This window comes from Falco biarmicus, chromosome 5 (genome assembly GCF_023638135.1).
Source record: "Falco biarmicus isolate bFalBia1 chromosome 5, bFalBia1.pri, whole genome shotgun sequence".
Lineage (NCBI taxonomy): Eukaryota > Metazoa > Chordata > Aves > Falconiformes > Falconidae > Falco > Falco biarmicus.
The window spans coordinates 56,998,851-57,021,260 of NC_079292.1; the positions used below are offsets into that span (position 1 = coordinate 56,998,851).

At 40.2% G+C, this 22,410-nt stretch overlaps 1 protein-coding gene across 3 annotated transcripts in view; it reads right to left on the bottom strand.

The window, feature by feature from the left end:
* The window catches only part of GRAP2 (GRB2 related adaptor protein 2), a 119,137-nt gene that overhangs the window by 63,587 nt on the left and 33,140 nt on the right, over positions 1-22,410 (bottom strand). Inside the window, exon 1 of one of the 3 annotated variants that reach the window (XM_056340732.1) lies at positions 17,782-17,961. The exons of the other annotated variants lie outside the window; for them this stretch is intronic. The gene's annotated coding sequence lies outside the window, so the exon portion shown is untranslated. Of the gene's footprint in view, positions 1-17,781; positions 17,962-22,410 lie in introns of those variants that run through there. 3 annotated transcript variants of the gene reach the window in all.

The window sequence follows — 22,410 nt, forward strand, 5'->3', positions numbered from 1 at the left end:
ACACCATAAGGGCATGTGACCAAACCGTGGCACACTGCTGTCCGCTCCCTCCTTGGCCACTAAGCCAGAGAGATTCAATGCACTGCAGGATGGATTCCATTCCTACCTATATTCCATCGTGGTCTCACAGGGAGCTGGAAGGACCCCACAGCCCTGGGCAAAGGGAGTTCCGCACCTGTTCTCCCCAGTTGGCCAAGGGCTAGGTCCTTGCTACTCCAAGCACTGTAGTGGCTGTGTCATGGCAGGTAGACCACTAGTGGTGGCCCAAACCACCATGGAACTGGTGATATGGGGGGCTCAGGAGGGATGTCTCCTGGCTGTCAGGGAGAGGTGGGATGGACAGCCGTGGTGTGAGGCTGGAGAAGCCCTGGGCAGGGAGGCTGGGGCTGCTTGTGGCAGTGGTGTGACTGCTCCATTTGTTGATTCTCCTATTACAACCTCAGCTTTGGTGAAAGATACAAGGTCATGGTTTACTCCTGTCATGTCCCTCTTCTGCTCCAAGATGGAGACTGTCATGACTTCCTACAAGGACATCTACCTAAGCATTATGGAAACATGTATAGCCCCTGTCTCTACCCTGTCATTGTCCCACAAGCATCTGGATGATGCAAGCAGCCATTGAGAAAGGGAGCTCCACACTGCCCACCTTCTCCATCTGAAACTTATAACAATTTTTTCTGTTTATGAAATATGAAAAAATTCATATACCTATTGGCTGTTTTTTGCTGTCTTCTTTGGGAAACCTTTTGGGGCTTTTCCTTTTGCATAAGGATTGCATAAGCCTCAATTTCTTAGGAAGCTGGGCTAAAAAATTCAGAACATATTAGGTGTCATATCTAAAAATAGAGTCTGCAAGCATGGATATGTAAAACAGTTTGCTGCCTTTTTTTAGCAATGTAGCAAATGTGTGTGATAAAGGAAGGAGCAGGTCCTTCAGCAGGGTAACTGAACCCAGCTGGCTCCTTCTGAGCTTGTAAGAGTCCCTTTCACATCTAGACTTTAAACCTCTGATGGGCTCTCTAGGATGCAGGAATGAAAAAATCTAGGATGCAGAAGAGACAGCACAGCAGAAAAGCTGAAGGACTCATTTTATTTATAGGCACCCACTGTTACACCCTATAATAATTAATTCCATTGGTAGGGCTGAGATCAGTTTATCCTTACCAAAAAAGTGGAAGGAAAATCCTCAAGTGAAACAGCAGAAAATGCTCTCATTATGTCCCTACAATGCCTAGACTGAAAAAATTTTGCTACCGTCCTGATAGGACTGCTACTATCACAAGAGCAGCTGAACCACTCTAGCAAAATAAATTTTTTTACAAGATGAGCATGTGCGATGTACTGTGAAACTGCATGCGGGGACCTGTGCTTTTAAGAATAAGGAACATAGCTCATGGCAGCCAGCTGACCTACATTTACAGTTGAAGATGTAAAGTTGACCCACAGCTAACCTACAACACAGGAGTGCTAGTTAAATGGACCATGTCTCTTAAAACAATAAACTGAGCAGGAGCAGCAGCATGGGAACAGGTTTGTTTTACTGCCATATGTAAGCAGCAAACCAGTTCAGTACAGCATGCTGAGCCACTGCTGGCGGGGAAACACAACTCAGAGTAACTCCTGCCTCCTCAATATGCTGTGTTGTGGGAAGAAAAGCACACTCTTGGTATGTGGAGGTAAACCCAGGCTTGGTAGCTCTCCCAGCAGTGAGATGGCAGCGTGGGCTGAGCTAGACAACCCAGATGAATGTTGGGGCCTTGATGCAGGCAGTAAGGCTGTGGCAAAGCCAGTGCTGCTGTGCTGTCACTGCCGCCAAGCCCACGGTATCAAAGCTCACACAAGCAGTGGCCCAGCCGCAAACACAGCTTGCCATGTGAGCATGGATAACCTTCAAAAAAAGCAAGGGGATAAACAGTGCATTTGTAGTGTTGCTAGGACATTAAGAGAGGGGAGAAGGAGACAGAAGCAAAACCTTCCCCAGACGCAGTGGCAATAAATCGCATCAGCATAAGGAGAGAATCTTGCACACATGGGACCAGATTTTTAAGCCCCACCAAACAAAGTAGATCTGTTGAGATCAGCACAGCGCTGCTTCATACTGCATGAGGATCTCCCTGCTGGCATAAATGAACCTTTAGAAAAACAGGCTCCCATTTAGTTTGCTGAGTCCTGCCTCAAATACACTGACTTTTTTTTGCATAGCTTTCCCTTTCCCTCCGGGGATCTGCACAGTCATATGACCCCTAAAGAGCACATGAGCAATTACTACTACAGTGGAAAAGGAAAGATGTAAAAGAAAAATTGAAAGTTACTACAAAACAATGTGTGTCCTAAACCTGCCTATTAAAGACAAACCATAACTCTTATTTAAGCTACCTTGCCTGTGGTTAAATTACCTCACATTGACATTTCATCCCTGGCAAGCATGAGTGACAGTTCTGTAGTTTGGAGTTTTATAAGACAGAGCCAGAGCAAGAAAAATAACTCTGCTGTGCTCAATAAGTGTATGTAAATAACCGCAACAGGAAACCATCATTAATAAAGTCCAGTCAGAAAGACATCTCCCTGATCACTCAATGTTACTTTCAATTTCATTTTTATTTTTTCAGAAATCTAACCATCTTTTTTTTTAAACTTCCACACAGACAAGACTTTTCCTGAGACCAGCAGCTCCTGCCTTGCTCAAGACCACCATGTCTGGTCTGGTGAGATCAAGTAGTGTCAAGAAAAATTAAGTCCAAATCTCCATGAGATAAAGCATTCACTACACTTCAATATAGGAACAGGTGTCTGACTTCACTGTCAAGATGATATCATTCACAGAATATAAGAATAATTGTACAAACACAGACCAAAGGTTCCCCTAGTTTAGTATGCTTTGTATGCATATTTTAGTATGCAGCAGGAGAACATAAGTACTATTTTGGGAAGGATTACAAGGAGCAGCATAAATTCTGGGTGATATTTTCCTGAAATAATCTTCTAGCTTCAAGTCATGTAATAGCTTGAAGGAACTGACATAAAGGGTGTATGTACAGCATCACGTTCAACAGCCACAAATACATCTATTCTCTGAATTTTTTTTGGTCTGTTTTGAACCCCTTTCTGCTTTTGGCCTCCTCAAAACCCTGTGGTGCTGAGTTTCACAATTATATGCTCTGGGGAAAGGTGTTGCTTTCAGTTTGTATTAAAGCTAATTTATTATAGCTTATAAATTCACTGGGTGCCCTTTAGTTCTTGTGTTGTGAGAAATAACAAGTAGTCATTTCCTATTCACTTCTCTACTCCACATCTTTTATAGATCTGCATAATATCTGCTGCTTTTTTTCCCCCAAGTTAATGAAACCATTCGTACTTCCTCCCATATAAAACACTCTATACCTTAAATCACACTCGCTCTCCTTCTCTCTAATCTTCCTAGTTCTGTGCAGTAGTCAAGATTGAAAACACACCAGGAATTTATACAGTAGTAGAACAATGCTTTCCATCTTATTCCAGTCTTTTCTCAGTAACCCTTAACATTCTCTTTGCCTTTTTCACCTCTGTGCAACAGTGAGCTGATGTTTTCATAGATCTACACAAGGCAATGGTAAGATGTCTTTTAGAACCCGTCACAGAACGGCAAAGAACACTGAGAAGATAAAGACACTTAGGGTCTGAAAGGAGGATGATCGCGACACTTCTGAAATTGTGAAAAGTAGAAATGTGGCAGTTTTGCGGTAAGCTGGATTGATTTCTTGTGAGACACCTACCTACATAGTCTTGGTTGCTATAAAGTAGCATGGAGAATTCCTCCATTGCGGCACAACGGTAGGGGGATAGGTGAGCACTGGACCTGAATTGGGTGGGTCAGTCAAACACAGATCCAACTAAGTGATTTGGAATATCTGATTAAGACCGCAGGGCCTAGCAGTAGAGGCGGAAACCAAATCAGTTTTAAAGGAGGACTTGTGAATCTGGAGGCAAATGACCCTTTATGATAGTAGGTATACAGTTCTGTAATGTAACGTGGGTCACTGGAGAATGATATTCCAGGCTACAATTAGATGAAAAATGATGAACAAAGGAAGAGGTGGAAGATTAAAGAAGAAAAAGAAATCATAGTGGGAAAGGTTTCAAGAGAAGAGATTTTTACAACAAGAAATAACACAGAGGACATTTTGGACAAATTGTTTACACTACATTGTATCTTTAAATATATGCACCAAGTAGGGTCCCTAATTAGCTGTTCTTACTTCTGTAACCAGATTTAAATTTTTCTTGATGCTTAACGCGTGAAAAGAAACCTGAAACGTATTTTATGGGAAAAGTGATATACAAGCAATGCAGAGCATGAGTGACAAAGTAATTATGTTGCCTGAACTACCAACACCAAGCCATGAAATATACATTTTTAAGTATCTTGGAGATGCTCACTGACTTAGCATAAGATCCCCCACTTCATCCCAGACAATGCAGGTCTCAGAAGAAAAGATGGGAGAGAAAAAACCACCAAAATGCCAAACAGAAAAAACCCCACACTCAAAACAAATCTTCCAGCTTAACCACTGAGTTTTGAAGGAATACATTTCATCCACACAGTGCTGGACCTGTGTGCATGAAATTCGGCATCACCCATACAGATGCTGAATTTTTAAGCAGATCAACCCTTTCCCTTACTGTCTTGAACATGCCTTTGCTTTCCTGCTGGAACCTTCAGAAGTAAATGGCTTGGGAACCCCTCTGTTGATCAGGGCCAGCGCTCAATTTTTTCTTATGTGAATCTAGCACTCTCATTCAGCTTTGTTTTTTGTGTAAATTCTAATATATCTCCTTAGTAACTCTGAAAATGGCCTCCATGCTGAACCGGAATACTAGACCAGAAGAGGAGGTTACTGTGCCACATATGCTGAAATAGCATTTGCAGGCTTATAGTTATTTTAGTGGTAGTGCACACCTCAGAACAGACATGTGTGTGCCACCTAGATTCAGAGGGAACACAGATATGTGCAGAAACATGAGCCTGGAATTTGTTTTATCAAGCCTGAAGAGGATGAGATAAACCATAGCAGACAAATAAGAAGGCTTCAGGCAGGAGAACAGAAATAATGCAAGTTTTGGAACAAGAGAGAAATGCAAACACTGATGGGCCGCTCCAAAATAAGACTTTCAATAGACACAAGTTTAAGCAAAACAAACTACAGTATTGAATTCAAACAGTTCAGTTGCTGCCAAATGCATCAGTCTAGTTGAAGGCAATGCTGCTTAATGGGCAGCAGTGTAATCCATAGCTCTGACAACCATTTCACTCCTTGACAAGGTCTTGGAAAGGAGAACTGAAACTGCAGGAAGGTGTCCTTCTGAACATAGGCGATAGCATTGCTATTGATCTTCATTGTTTACCTTTGTAGTTGGCTTTACAGCTTCTGAATACTTAAAAAGCTGTAAGAATTCTTTAATTGGCTTCTTATAATTCTTCGGGTCAGAGGGAAGAGTTAGAAGTTTGGATTTAAGATCTAGAGAGTTAAGCAACTACAATCACGCAGCAAATGAAAATGTAGACAGTGGGCAAAATATCAATTAAAAAAGTCTACTATCCATCACTTCATTATTACCTCAGTTCTTTTGACTGGTTTAACTAGAACTGCTCTGCACTAAGACAGACCTTAAAATGTAATGATATTTAGATCCCAAACATTGTTAATTTACTTTCTTTAGCCTTTCATAGAAGTTGCATCTCCTTCGGCTTTTTTTCTTCCGGTTGATCCTGACACAATCAGGCATGGCTATTGGAATAATATGTCTATCAAGTGGAGCCCGATCCTCATTTAGAAACAAAACCAAACAGCAAGCCATTGTCTTAATTTGGAATTGAACCTAAAAAAATAGCGTTAGAGATCCAATAATGGTCTGTCTATTTTTCCAGTCATTTTTCATTTCAGAGTTCTCTATTTTCTTTTCAATGTGAAAAAACCCACAGAAATGCTGAAAGGATTCCACCTCCCCAGCAATTCTGGTCTAGTTTTTCAAGTCTAAGAGGAGGGGGCAAAACAAACATCAGCCAAACCTTTGGATGCTTACATGAACTAAACTACCAAGACTTTCAAGTTGTGCCAGCTCTGAGCAGCGTAAAAGGGTTTGGACTTCTCAGATATGCTCTTTCTTTGTTGTGAGAAAAAGGAGCAAACATCAATGTGGGCTGTTCTTTTTTTGCCTACTTTTCTTATTGTTGTTATAATTGTCTTGAAGAAAGATAAACAAAAGCAAGAGAAGTATGGATTTCAGCGTGCTTCCTGAAGAGCTTTGTGTTCAAACTTTCATCCTGTGCATCATCAAGCAACTGCTTTCCACTTCTACATGTCTGTGTCTGTTAACACACCCACATTGCAATCCTGTAAGATCATACACAATTATGTCACTCACAGTTACTGCTTCCAGTCATATGTCAATCACAGTTACTTCCCTGTCTACCCTGGGTGGCTGTCAATCTCTTACCAGGGCAGAATCACTTTAACCTGCTCTAAGAATTTATGCCTTTTGTCATGACTGTAGTCCAGAAATATCCTCTGCTAATAACAGGTGTTGGCAGTATAGAATCATGGAATGGTTTGGGTTGGAAGAGACCTTGTCCTGACATGCTTGGATGTTATTCAGTATTGTTTCAACTGTATTTCTTCTCATCATCCTCCTTTAAGCAAGTTACTTTTATTCTAGTTTAGAAAAAAACCTTAGTTCCCTGTTCAACTGCTTTCAGCAGCGCTCTGATAAACCCAACCTCTTTATAAAACTGGTGTTCTGCAGTAGTTTTTAAGCCTGTTCTGCAAAGGGAGAAAAACATCTCAAATATTACATGCTTGGATGCTAGCTTTATTTGTTGTCACCCAGTATGCGAGCAGAGAAGCCCGCTATCAATTTCTGATTTCTGCTTTAAAAAATCAGCTTCAAGGGGAAGTCAAAGAGAATTTCACCTTATGAAAACAGGCATGAATTGATTGACTTTACTGGGACAATACCCACTCGTTTCACACGAAGACCTGGCCTACCATTTGGACAGAGCCAAGAGATGTAAGACCTCTCCCCACACAGCCTCATGTATTTTTCACTGACACGTGCCAAAGTTTCCACACCTCAGAAGGCATATCGGGTATGAATTTCCTAGGAAGGGCTATGTTCAAATGGGCTACATTCCCTTCCTTGGGTACTTGGGATGCTGTGGGTGTCGTTGCACATGCCTTCTCCCATTTCAGATGTGTCCAGCCCTTCCTTTTATAGCCTATTACACAATAGTGCCATGCAGCTCATTTAATTTAATCCTTAAGTGCTTTAACACAAATGATGTGATAAAATACAAAGTATTAGAAGTTGCTATCAACAGAAGTAAAACTGTCAACTGGATAAAAGACAGCCCTTCTTAAAACATACATTTTCAATAGCAGCTATGGAAATGCAGTACAAAGATACTTTTTTTTAGAACAAAGTTTGGTCTAAGCATGAAAGTTGCCCTTTAGTAGATTAGGTCTACTAAATAGGCCCTCCACTTTGTTTTAAAAGCAATCAGAGAAGCTTGAGAGTGCTCACTGGAGGATGCTGTCTTCTTGCTGTAACACAAAGGAGGAGCAGCTCTAGTTGCAGTAGAAGCACCAGTGATATTACTACCTGCAGCAGGGGAAATATTCTACTTTCCCCTAGCCCCTGTTGCAGAGGAGAGAATCAAATACTCAATTACCTTCGATGTTAAGTATCTGCTTCTAATCGTCTGAATTTCTCATGGTTACATGCACAATCATCTGCTGTCTTAAGCATTTAAAAAATATGGGCACTTGGGCCAAGTTCACTACACACCAACACCAGTCAAATAGGTTGCAATCTGTAACCACCTCACTCTTTCTCCTCCTCCTTCAACTTAAAATGAATGAAACAAATCATCCTGATAATGATCAGAGTGGCTTGTATATGAACATTCACTCTTCCATTTATCATTTCTGTATTTCTTTTTCATCGTGACTTGATAGTGTTCAGTGAAGACGAGCAGATCCCCTCCACTACCACTTTATCATCAGGCTGTTTTGCCAGAAGCTGAATGGCCACCAGTAGTTAACAATGCTGTCAGTGATATCTAGAGCAAAAGTATGATGTTTAAAATGTGCACAGCTTGAACAGGGCATATATCCTTGTTAACACAGGATCTTCAACTTCCTGAAGTTTATCAAAATAAGTCTGCTTTGAAAATTACTGCTTAATGAAGTATTAGTACAGATAGCAAAGCAGGTCCTACCCCATATGTTGTAATATCTATTTAAAAGTCAAGTCCAGCCGACCAGGACGAAATGGTATAAACATGGATTTCAGAAGAGCTCTGGTTTGATTCAGGCAACTATTCACAGATGTTAACTCCTTGTTCTTGAAATTTCTACCCCGTGGTGTTGAAGTTCCGCATTAGTCCTGTTGCATACAGATTATTAGTCTCTTTGTTTGTTCATAGGCTTCCTTCATCTTTACATTTCCCAGCTTCTCATGTTCGGAAGCCTATCATTACATTACATGCTACGAAATAGAGAACAACACAGTGGAGTGACAAACAGCCTCTAGAGACATTCGGTACAACAAGGGGGGCATCTTCAAAAGATACTGAAGAGTCATTTGGGAAGGATGTGTAGTAGGGGAACTTTTTTTTGGAATCAGACAGGCATAGGGAAAGAGGAAGACAGGGCAGAAAAATAGAAACAAAGATCAGAGCCACCTGACATGAAAGGGGATTTCAGGCCAGGAGGCATCAAAGGAAAATTCATAAGTTTATTGAGAAAAACTTATTGTTAATGTTTTTAAGATCTATTTTGCATAGTGATAGCGTAATGGTAGCAGTCCCTGAAACTGAGTTTTCTGTATATGGATTTCTAACAGCTGACATGAGCTTAAAATATCTTTTTATGTAGGAGCAGTTCAACTTCCCCCCAATATGTTCTGTGCTATCCTTCCTTCTATTTTTCTGTTTCACTGAGACTAAAATCAGCTTCTTTGAGGACAGTCCACCTCTTCCTCCTGCTGTCTCATCTCCTGCACCTCCAATGAGAGTTCTCTATAACGTCACCGTTGATGTCACTAGCAGAGGGCTAAGATGATAAATATAAGGCATGGGGTGAAAGAAGAATTTGTAGTGGGAACAAGTCAACTACCAAGAATCAATTTTTTTTTTTGTCTTTTTCATGGCACTGCTTGTTTCCTTAGTGATGAAAAATGAGGAGGAGTCAGACGAAGGAAACTTCAGTGATTAGAAAGTGAATCGGGTTTAGATTTTTTATGTATTCAGTGAGATTTCAGTAACTTTACATTCATAATGAAGACATGAAAATGAAGACAGTCTAGCTGTGCAATTGTGTTTGGTATGCATATAGGAAGTGTATACAGAATAAAAAATCCTTTAGAATTTTATTCCTTGCCTCTGATTATGAAAACATAGGAGAGTGTGTTACTATTAATTGTGCATATAAAGCAGGCCATGAATTTCCTTCTAAAAAGCCTGTGAAAAACTGAGGGGATGAGGGGGGGGTGGGGTGGCAATGCAACGACAAAAAGATTAATTTTTACTCCTGATAATGCAATAGGTCACCCCAAAAGCTGCTGCAGTAAAAGCCAATTAGAGAGTCGAAAGAATGGAAAGAATGGAAAAAGCTTAACTATACCTAGGACTGCAGTCTCCTTGCATTTATTCTGAAGAGAGAAATAATTATTATACTGTGTTAGAAATTCTCAAATAAATTTGAAAGACTTGTTTGCTTATGAATATAGGGTCTGTTCCAGAAACCTTGGAATAACAGACACAAACATTTTAACATGGCTTTAGCAAACACCTGTGTTAAAACATAGTGAATTTATTCCAGGAAATTGCCACTCTGTTTTCTATATTGTTGCTTATCTCAGTTATTGTTAATTAGACTGTATCACATATACATTCTTGCTCTCACCATACGTGTGAAAAGCACAGAATAGAATTGGGCCAGAGGAAGTGATTCAACATTAAAAAAATCTAACAAAATTGTAAAAACCCAAAGCAATATCAGAACATCTGCATTAATTATACTTCTCCTCACACCTCTCATACCTCCCAGATTCTGTATGTTGCCATCACTTGATAATAATTGGACAAGAACATCATCGATCTCATATACTATCAGCATCTAGAAAGTAAACAGCTCTGTATCCAGTTGCTAGATACATATTCACTTGGTGATAATTTTGATTAGATTGAAACATTATCTCCTCCAAACTATTTATTACTGTCTTTTTGGTGCGGATTATGACTTGTACATTTGAACCTTGTAAAACAAAACCTATGAATACTTTTCACGTGCTTCAGTGTGAGGCCAGCTCATTAGCTTAAGTAGGTGATGGTCTTTTGAGGCAACTTATCTGACATGAATATCCACACTCAGAATGCAAAAAGATACTTTTGCATTCCTGGCAATAGGGAGGGGTTTTGTTTATTTATTTACTTAATATGAAAGCTTGCATTTTAGCTGATTATTATAAATTAGGCTATTGGTCTTGACTTTCTATCCTGATCTTCAGTAAATCTTTTTTGCCAGTGATGAGAAAATGCATTTATTTAAATAATACTTGTACTGTGGTAGCACCTAGAGACTCCTATGAGGTCTTAATTTCACTATAAGCCATGATTTAAAAAACGGTCTTTGAAAAGCATAATTTTGTTTTGAGAGAAGGCACAGGCAAATCATGAGCAGGGGAAGGCAGCAAGTGACATTGTTTGGTTAACTTAAGCAGCAGAATTGTCTGTGGCTGCCTGAACTGTACTTGCCTCAGTTGCAGCTTACTGGCAAGTACTTAATTACATTTCTAGGTATGAGAACACTACAAACAAGAATACTTCTTTTCCAGTCAGATTTTTTCGTGCTGGCAAAATGGCGGAAAACTAGCAGTGCTCTCAGTTAAAGTCATTGCATTGCTTTGCAAAAGCAGCCTCCTGTGCTAGTCTTTCTTGTGTAGTCTAGTAAATGCCATGTGTATTTCCTACTTACAAACTCAATTTCAGAGCTGCTCAGACCCTCAGCTATATCCCTTAAGAACAGAGAAAAGGTACAGTTCAATTTTTAATAAGCAGCAGCAACCTGAAATTGGTGCAAGCTGCTTAACTCTAGATAAAGCTATGGCAGTTAAACCACAGTTAAAACCCCAAAGAGAGAATGATTGAGAATCAGGAGCACATCCAAAAAACCTGCAAATTTAATTGACTCTCGTGATACACTGTAAGCAAGGTATGACTACAGTCATATGAAACTCAAGAAATCTTTATTTTGTTTTCTCAATCTTCCTTTTCTTTGAAAGCAAAACTAATTTTGTTGTTCACATTTTTCATGCTGGAGGCTTGGCTACCTGCAGTGCACTGCAGTAAAATTTGAGGCTAACCTCTTTAATGAAACAGAAGATGGGTTATAACTGAAACTGTCATATTTCCCCGTGGTAACTTTTGAAACTGATCTAGCAGCTTAGTCCTCCTTTTCTCTGGCATTAGCTGCAGCCAAAAAGCACTCCAGAACACAGGTTCCTCACCTTAATACTAGAAAAGCCATAGCAAAGCACATTAATTTTACTTCCCTTTAAACTGCCCTGCCCCACCCGCCACCCACCACCTGCCCCCTCCAAAAAACCCCCAACAACCCCCCCCCAAAAAAAAATCCCACGGGCACCAGAGTGAGCCCCCAGTCATGGTACAGAGATAGAATTTTTAATTGGTTATGTCTAAATAGGAGACTTCTCTGACTCAAATTTTTTTTCCCCAGCATCTTCAGTGAGTACTCTGTAAAAATAGCCCTGAGTTTACTAGCAGGCATCTCTTTGGAGGGAGGAATAGACTTAAAAAACGGGCCTTGGAATGAAGCTGCAGTGAGAAGTCATTCTCTCAGCTGCATTTATAGATGCAATTTTTTCACATACCAGTATACTAGAGAAGCAGTTCTGTGTTTGAGTATTGGATTCTACCTACTGCAAGTGAGAGCAAGTCAGACCCGCAGCCTTTCCTGTAATATTCTACTCAGGCTTAGCACAGATGAATTATGGTGGTCAGGCCACTGGCCTGATCTTCCAAGCTTTCTCCAAAAGCAGACAAGTTTGATGCTTAAATGCTGTTCTTCTCAAGGTAGGCAGTGACCTTTAATCTCTGAGATGTCTAGAGCAACCTGACTTCTCTCTGGCTTAAACCAGATTTGGCTACTGAAACTTGTGGTCTAACTAAACCTGTTGTCCTACCATTCTCCTTGACCTGGTTATACTCTGGTTTTCTTTGCTTTTAAAAGTTACCAGGGATTTGTTAAAAGTTTTGGCTTTATCAGGACAGTCTGTGAGATCTGAGTATGTATTTTTTTCTTAATTTTCCCAGCTCATGAGACATTAAAGATGCAGAACTGTCTTAAGATGGTGAGTGTCAGGTTCATTATCCCTAGTCTAAGCTGTACCAAAGCTGCTCACAGCTTTAGAAGCAAGAAAAAAAGTCTGAGACACTCAGGCCCTAACCAGCAGGCTGTACTGCAGTAGTGCAGCAAAAACAGAACTGCATAAATACATTGGTTTTAGCTTACCTATGTTCCCTCGCTGGCATACAACCCATTTCTAAGCTATGTCAGAACAATTTCTATGGGTTAATTTTCTTTAATGTCAGAGTAAGAGCTGAGCAATTAATTTTTTTTATTTCATTTTGGAAATGAAAGAAGGTAAAAAACCCTTCAACTACATTACTGGAGGTTTTTGCAAGCAAAATAGCCAGCTCTATTTCTGTTTAGATAAAACAGAATCTATTTCTTCTGAGGTACAGCAATGAAAACAGAAAATAAGTGATTTTTAAACATTAACTGCTTGACAGTGTAAGTGCAATGAGCTGCTCTGCAACTTGCATTACGAAGCATTTAGAATAATCTCCAGGTACCTTTGAGAGACAGAACTGAGAACAACTTGTCTAAACAGCCAAAAGCTTCTGCCCTCAGTGTTAGGGACAAAGATTCTTTTTCAGATCACATCCACAGCATTGTGCTTCTCTGAGAAAGACTCTCATCAAATAACCCTTTTGGTAACCCCTTTGTCTTTTTAACAACAATGAGAAGAAAAAGAAAAAAGTCTAAAATGACTGTTGGAAAATACTTCACAGCCAAAGACTGAGCCAAGCCTTCCTTTAGTGTTAACAGATCTGTTAGGTGTACAGATCTGGTGTGGAGAAAGCATTCATTTGGCCAGCTGACTGCCTGTGAGTGTTTGGGTATCTGCATCAGAGTGCAATGCAGGGAGCCCCAAACTGCTTCCAGGGCAGCAGGGCAAGTACACTGAGCCCAGTATTGCACTGTGCATACGAGCTAGGTAGGATCCAGAAGCAGCACCGTCACATTCACTGAAAGCTGTCTCAGGGCTAAAAAGCCCAGCTTTTTCAGTGCAATCTCCTATGCACAGTTCTATCTTGTCTGGATATGAGCTGGTTCACAGAGCCTGGGGTATGAGAAAACAATTAGAACAGTAAATAAAATCCAAACATAAGTATCTCTGTCCCTGCTTTAATGAATTTTTGCTATACAAACAGCAGGCCACTGGAACAGGCCTGGCTCCTAAAATAGATCATAGATCATGCCAATTCACCACTAGCTATGGTTTAAGATCATTGAACATGGATAAATCCTGTTCTCTTCTCCACACACACATACACAGTGAACTGGCATTAGGATTGTAGGAACAATTTCCCCCAGCTGTTTCAGCACACAGAACAAAAGTACTTTCCTTTGTCTGATCCAAACCAAGCCTTTTCAATTTAAAAATGAACAAACAAGAATGTTCAATCCAAACCAAAATATTTCCATCTTGTTTCAGGCATCTTTAACTGAAAATAAAGCAAAGGAAGTGAACAATTATGAACCTTACATGTAAAAAAGCAGCTTGCCAAAAAAAAAGTTAGATGCAGAAATTTTAAATCATCAAAAGATACCTTTTTTTTTTTTTTAAGATAACACAAACTACCTGCTTAGAGAAGACTGCAATGCGACTTTTATCATTATTAACACTGCTCACTTTGAATTAAACACTTAAGTGTTCATGACAACATGACTGGTATCCCACTTCCCGGATGAATGCCTAGCAATTCATCCCCAGTCTTCAGCTCTATTAATATTTCAATTGTCCCACACAAAGCAGAAAAGCTATGACAGGAAATTTCTGAAATAGTGTGTGCCAATCTCAGACAACTCTCCCTCTCATCTAGGATTTTCTTGTGGGTCTGGTAGGTAGGAAAAGTACGTTTAGGTCTTCTCAGGTGGAAAAAGGACTTTTCATTTCTTGGATGATCTTGGGTGAAAATGGAAGAAATTCCTTCAGATTCCCTCCCTAGCAAATTCAATGTTAATTCTAGAGTTGTTTTGAGAAGACTAAATAAATCACTGAACAAGAAGTCACCAAACCTTTATCTATTTACTAACTAGACAACAAGAACAGTCACCAAAGAGGAAAAATATCCAGGAACTGACATCTGTAGTGTATGCCGTTAAGATTAATTTCATTATCTGTGGGAAAAACAGTAATTTATGCCAGAAGGCATCCAGCTTTGTTTAAATAATATGAGTATCCCAAAGAGTAACTTTTATTGCTGGTCACAGGTAGGTAGTTCATGGCAAGCTTCTATGGCCCGTCACAATCCAGCCATACTCTGTGAGTGGTTTCAGCTAATGCTCATCTTTCAGACAAAAACATATGAGCCTTTCTTACTCCTGTGGATTACAGCCAACGACTTCTGCTTTGTTTGAACATATAGACATTGAGGTATTGTAGTGCCTGTGATGTTCAGACCACCAATCTCCAACATTAACCATGTTGTTACAAAGACTGTGCTTGTGTTTGGCTCAAAGAGGTATGAACAAACTGATTTGTCACTTATTACCTCAGAACTGGAACCTCTTTATTCTGGTTTCTAACCTTTTGCCCATTAGACAGCTTTGCACGGTCAGGTTGCTGGTTCAGGTGGGTAATCTGGGCAAAAAGCTACTTAGTTCAGCAATCCAGGGAGCCTTGCCTTCCTCCTTTTGTGTGAGTAAAGACAAATTGACAACGACTTTGACCTTTTTGTTAACACCAAACGTATTGCTGAAGGGCTTCAGCTACGTTGCAATGCAGAGAACTTATGTTTTTGTTTGTTGAGACCAAGGCACTGGACACTTCAGAAGTTGCTGGGAGTCTCTGCTGAAGCTCCACTACAGTTTGTACCTGCAACAGCTACACAGGCTGTTTGAGCGTGGTGCCTGCCTTCAGGTCCCACATGGGGAGCAGCACGAAAGCGGTAGGTGATGGCAATATAGCAGTTAGAGGGAAGGAGGCAACACTAGTGAGGTCCTTGCTCAGAGAAGGGAGGGCCCTGCGTGGGTGAGATGGCAGAGTGCTGTTTACAAGCACTTTCACACTCCTGGCTTGTGATAAACAAATGAACCTGTGTTTCTCACAGGCAGGAAGCATGTGAATGTACTTGAAAATAGCATCCAAGGCTTCACGTGCAGCGGGAAGCTGACAGCAACTGCCCCAAAGCCTGCCACAAGTGCTCGGTAAGGCTCTGGTAGCACCCGCTCTGTTCGTGCTCCTGCTTGCTGCACAGCTCACAGAGCAGGAGTCTAACCAGCTCCTTCTGAAGCCTCTGGCTTAAGAGAAGACCATTTCTAATGAGAGGGGCAAAAGATGTTATTTCAGTGCGAGATCTTGCATCTCTTTGAAACAACTTCATATTTTCCCTCACTTATCTGCTTCTTGTTCCCAGAAGAGGATACTCCTTGCAGGCTCAATGCCTGAATATCTTCACATCATTAGGTATTTTTTCCTGATACTACAAAATACACCCCCCCCCCCCCCCCCCCGCTTTGTCATATACCTTATGTTCTGTAATAAAGGAATGCATGCTGCTATAAACACAAAATGTTTTTCCTTTCACTGCGTATGGTTGTTTCCATACGCTCCATTTTGCTGGCTTGTGTGCCTGCCTTTAACTGAAAACAAATACACTTCAGCGTGATAGCCCACCAACCTTCCCCTGCAGCACTGTCCACTGAGTCCCAAAGAGATAACAGTACTTCTTGCCTTTTTTGTTTATGCTGGGTACACTTTGCTAAAATTAAACTCCTGTCGAACTATGCCATTCGTAAGAACGTCTAGGTTATTCTAAATGCAAGGGGTTTGTCTTGGTTATTTTTGTCCCACAACACAAAAAGCTTTGTATGTGGAGGTCTTTTTGTGTGGACTCTGCCTTTTACATTCTCTCTGATATATTTTCTTATAGCATTTTGAATTTGCTAGAAGAGGAATGCCCAACCTTTTCTTAGAAATGAGACATTAACTATGACTACCTGTTCCATACATAAGCAGTGTAACAGAGCAGTTTCTACTCCAGTGCTCCATAGATGTATGTTTGAACCTGTCTAGATAGCTCTCCCAAACCATGTAAAATCAACATCTCAAATATATTGTCCATAAGCTGTTGCATGGACTGCCAAACTTGTTTGGTAAATTCTTCTCTTTCTAACCATTAATTTTGGTTCTCTAGTGGCTGTCTTTTTCTTGGCCTGGAAACTTTGTAACTGCCTGTTATTTCATGAAGGACATCAGGAGACAGCAAGAAGTAGGTGAAAACATGTTTTCCCTCTTCAAACCATTTGCAGCTATCCTAAAATCTCCCAGACTTTCCAATTTTGTACAAATGTAATAACTTTCAAGTTTCTGTTACGTGGTTTCATAACTGAGTTTTACTCTTTGAGTTAACAGAAAACTATTTAATACAGCTAGTGCTTCAAACCCAGCTCTTGTCAGAAAATAAAGGTCTGTTCTGATTGCCTTCCTTTTCTGGCATCCCTTCTTTGCAGCAACAAAGTTCTGTTTAAATCCTTTCCAACTGTCTCCCATAATTCCAGGGGAAAAAAATATTAATCTCAGATGAGGCTTTTAACTGTACCATTTTTCCATTCAGGATATTTTTAAATTTCACATAACTCCTAGCACTATTGTTGCTCAGCTATCATTTAAAGTCTACTTTGTTGAATCTTTGATTAGAATTGCATACCTCGAGCTGCTGCACAAGAAAAGCAACATAATTGTTTCGGGTAGCTGGGCCACAGCTTCTTAACTCACTACAAAACCAGGGCATCAGAAAGAACAGCAGAACACACTGCCGTCCCCCCAGCTACTATCCAAATTTTGAATCACCCAAGTCAAATGCACCAAGCCCTAATACTTCCAGCTTTGTACACTGATTCGGACACACCTTTTGTTCCTTTTGAGAAGATTTGCAGGAAAACAAAGTGAGCTGTAATTGAACTCCTTCAAGGTCTCCACTCCCCACCCCAAGCTCTAGCCATAGGAGCCTAAAACGAGATGCCTAAGTGATTATACAAACCAGGAATAAATGGACCCTGACATTTCAGAGCTGCCTGCAGCCAGCTGCTCACCCTGGCACAGTGTGCCACCCGCAGCACGGTCTCTCAGGCAGGTGCAACCCATAGTGCCCTGTACAACCTTGGATGTTGAAACTGGAGCACACCCTGGCTACCTCCCTGCTTGGGCATACAAAAGGACCATACACACTAGTTCTTGTCCAAATGCAGAGCTGGGGCAGGGGTCTGGGCACACAAAGCAGGGTTACAAACTATGCTGTGGAGCCCACCCACCTCACCTTTGACAAAAATGCCAAATTCGAGGTCCACCAGCACTTTTGAAAGCCATGCAGTCTCTTGAAAATCCACAGAAGAAATCAGTACCTCAACTTGAAAGCATTTGATCTTTACTAACCTTGATATTTTCACAGCAGGCCTGTTCCCCTGCTTGTAGAAGTTAACAGCCACCACCTCCTTTTGAGGACAAAGTTCAGGAGGGTCCTGCACAGAAGCTTTTAGCCAGCCCTTCACACACAATCTGTTTTTCTTTCAGGAGGTTTATAAAGCTTCTTGGAATGGCAGAAGCTTGGCTGATAGCATAATTGCCTGGTGAACCATCTCTGCAGTTCTCTGATATCGAAGGAAATGATTGTCGGGGGGGTGGGGGGGTGGTGGGGGAGGGAGGAGGAGGAAGATAGGGGAGAGAGGAAGGAGATTAGTTAAGTGAAAGTGCATGATAAAAACAGCGTTTCCTGGTATCAAATCTTCTGTGGGAGAGTTTTGGGTGGATAGGCCAGCATGTACATCACAGCGATAAAGTAGCATGAGAACTAGAGTCCAGTGAAGAATAAGAGCCGCTCAAATCACAGGAGAGGAAAAGGATCTGCACCTGTGACAGTTCTCAGGTGGAGCTCTGTTTTACAGAAGTTACACTTAACACCTTCATACCAGGTTCCAACATAAGAAAGCTAGAAGGCATCAACTAGTGTATATGTATACATGTTATTATCAAACTGAAAGACTTTCAATGTGTTTTCTGCTGAAGCTGTAGCATGAGAGTCCTGAGTGAAAATGCCTACCCAAATTTAAGATGCCTAAAGCTTTTTCAAAATAGATAGATTTGTACAGACATTTCGTGTCTTTCCACTACTGGAGAAATAACATTGTCTCATATTTGTATAAGTAGTGGAAGAAAGAGGAAAAAAGAGAAGAATTAAAAACCTGTCTCAAATGGGGTGTCTGGTAAAACATATGCAGTCATTATCAAAGGACACAATGTATCTACCTTTAAAGCAGTTCAGTAATCAATTCAAATTCCCCATTGTATCAACTGTTTAGTACTACAGGCAATTACTACACTGGCCTCTCTATTATCTCAGCTCTATTTCTTTCAGCAATGTCATTACTGAAGGCAAAATTTTTTTCACTTGCACATTCTCAAATCAAGATATAAATTTAAACTTTTTTAAAAAAATCCCTTGTCATACTTGCTGACTCTACTTTGTAATCTTTAATGGAATATGGCATATCAGGCTACCAGAGAAACTGCTTATAGAGGAAATCTCTGAAAAATATCTAGCTTTCTCAAAAAAATCTCTGGATTGCAGTGCACGAAGAACAACGCAGTATATGCCGACCATGAGAAGCTAAAGCAAACCAGCAGCCAGGAAAGAAACGATAGCACAGATCTGTCTAAACCACAGATCTGCAGGGACTCACTCACATGACATCAGCTTGTGCAGCCCAGAATTGCCTTGCAGCTGTTAGAAGAAACTGTACTTCAGATCACCTGGAGGAATCTCTCACACAACAAACAAAGCTATCTCCCCATGCTGACCTTCTTCTCATACTACTTATACTACTGCCATGCCCTTAATTTGAATTAGCTATAAGCCACATGCAAATCTGCATTCCGTACTTCAATAGCCAGAGTACCTCATGAACACAACCAAACTGTACCACAGAAGATGCAGCTGTGCTATTGCAGTTGCACATTCGCTAGAAGGGCATGCGCCAGGTTCAGTGCTGCCAATGGAAGGTCTGAGAAACTCCTCACACTGCGGTCCTCCTGCGCATCCATCATAACAGGCAACTTGTACCTGTTAGGAAAGCTGTGCTGCCAGAAATCTAACATGAAAAATTGACCGAGAGAAACTAGTAAGGGAGGGGAGCCACATTAACAGACTTTTCCTACCATTTAAAGAAAAGATGGAAAAAATATTACCATATGCATTGGATTTCTGCAGATGGTACCTTCTGTTGCACAGTCGAGAGAAAAATGGATCATACTCAATTTTTACGTAGGTCCTACAAAATTTGCGCACATCCCTCATATGCCAAGTAGGTATGTTTAGTCCTCTTTTTAATTTACCACACTTTCTCTCCATACCAGCTGCACATTGTGTTTTATACTCTATCACAGTGAGACAACACAATGCTGTGGGGCAGCCGCTGGATATATATGTACAAGACTCCAGTCTTTTTATGCAAGCAGCTTCCAATGACTCTTGCTTTGGGAGAGTTTTCTGTGCAGGCTGGAAATATCTCTCTACCTTTCCTTCTCCACATGGCTCTGAGTTTGCTAATGATCACATTTAAGACCATTTGGTGCCAGCAGCTAACTTTTAGGGCTGCTCAGTGAATATGCTGTATCAGTGTGGGATGAGTGGGTGGAATGTTTTCTACTGTTTTACTTTTTATGGGAAAATAGAACTAATCTGGTGGGTTTAACAGTTGTGCTGTCACTGGTATGGCCACAGTGAAAAAGAATAAATTGTTCAGTCTTGACAAGATCTTCATCAGCAACAGCAAGATTGCTCATTAGATTTCACAGCATACACACTTCAACTACATTCTGTACATCTGTGGTACTGTCAACTGTTTAGGATATTTTATATACACACACACACACACATTTTCTTTGACTTCAAGCTCTGATGCTTGTGGCTTAGTTTATAAACAAACAAGATCCTGAATCTTGACATTTCACTTCATTGCAAATGCCTAATCCTTAGTACTCCAATTTGGACCCAGTACATCAATGAGAGTCACTCCAGTAAGAACCACAGTATCGTCACCAGAATGACTTCTTTGGAAGAGTCTATGTAAAATCAATTTTACTGGTTGATTTTAGTTCATTATTTTCAAACTAAGATGGTAATTTGTTTTCATGCCAAATGTTTCTGTAAATCACCTGTATTATGATGTATTAAAGCATTTACAATTTGATAGTCAGCATTAAGAACAACCAGATAACCAAGAAAAAGTTTCCATGTCACTCCACAGTGCATTATATTAATTAGCAAGAAAACATATTCTGCATTTTTCAGTAATAACAGGTCTGTTAAACCTATGAGGAAGTTTCTGTATCAATTCTGGGTGTTGTGTCCAGACTTCTCTCAGTTCACATATGCAATGGCAGCCAAAGTTCAGGGCTAATGGTGGATGGACAAAGAAACACACCATTTTACAAACCCTTTCAGTGAGGGCCTTGGAATTACCTTCTCAAAGGACAGAACAAACATGAGAGGCCTGGTATCTTCCTCTCATGTCATGAGCCGGAACTTAATGTTGAAGTATTTTCTCAAAAGAAGTTTCAAAGCTATTGCCTAGAGGAGCAGCAGAAAATATTTTCTTCAGGAAATAATTTAAAGCACATTTTTTGATCCCATGGGTGCATACAAATCTTATCATGAATGTTTTCAGGGGAAAAAACCCAGCTCTCTGACTTTCACCTTCTCCTGGGGTTCGGTTGACCTACTGTCTTTAAGTCAGTTATCAACACATGGCGTAAGTCCCACTAAATTTTACAGCAGAGATAGTTTCCAGACAGGTTCATTGCTGCCTCTCCGATATAAAAAAAGCATTGAATCAGCTGTCATCCCTGTTGTCTGACCAAGACTAACTCACTTGTTTGTTTCAGAAGATCACAGGATGATGAATCATGAAGAGATGTGAGGCCTATATTTAGAAGCTGCAGATTAATTTGCAATAATTTGATCACTTCAACTCACTTACTAGGGCATTGATCACAAAATCCCAAAGACCTAAATGTCATACAAGTGCTTATTCTTATTCTTCTCATACTGAGGTCTATGCTGATCTAGACTTCCTCTGGGGATACAAAAGGAAATTCATTTTTAGTAAATCAGGCATTATATTGGAACACCATAATGGCAACACTGGCTCAACAGCTAATGAAAAACAAAGCAATGTGACTCATAAAGGGCTTTTATTATATGGATACTAGATTGTCAGCCCCTTGGAAAGCATCTATTCTATTGCTCAATTGGGTTAAAGTTTCATGTTTTGCCATTGCAAATAAACTTTTTCGTAGTTTTGGTGGTTAGGAACTTTTAGCGTCAAACCATCCATTGATACTATCAAAAAGATTGTCTGAGGACATCTTAATCTGTTGTGAATGGATAAAGAGTTTTCCTTATCTTGACACTGGCATACTGATACTGGTTTATAAAATCAACTTCAACAGTTATAAAGTATTAAAAGAAAAAGCAATCAAAATATGAAACCAACATGTTTTTCAGAAGTGTTCTACCAGTCGTGGTTTATAGTCATGTTTATTTATTACCATTTTTACTGAGGTACTGAGAAATAAAATTGCTAAAAGATTCCTATCTTCTAAACTATATTTACAGTTTTCTGATGATAAAGAGACTGTCATTGTCCTTCTGGACATGAGCTTTGAGCAGCGCTGTCCTGTCTCAAATGTGATGAAGCCATCAGGGTCTTTCTGACTAAATTACAAGAGAAGTCTCCACTCTCTGTAAATACAGTCCATTTAGCAGTAGAATAAGACATCCTAATCAATGAAGAATCAGTTATCTTAAATACAGCTGTTTTATCACAAATTTTTTATTCAATAATGAAAGAAAATCTCAGGGAGCACTAAGGCATTCTCAACTTCATCAGAATTCACTGAATAGTCTTTTTGCTATAGTGCCTTGTTTCACAATGAACCAAGAGTGCTGGCGTGATAAACTGCTCCTATTGCCTTCATGTCACCAGCACTTAATTTTGCCAAATT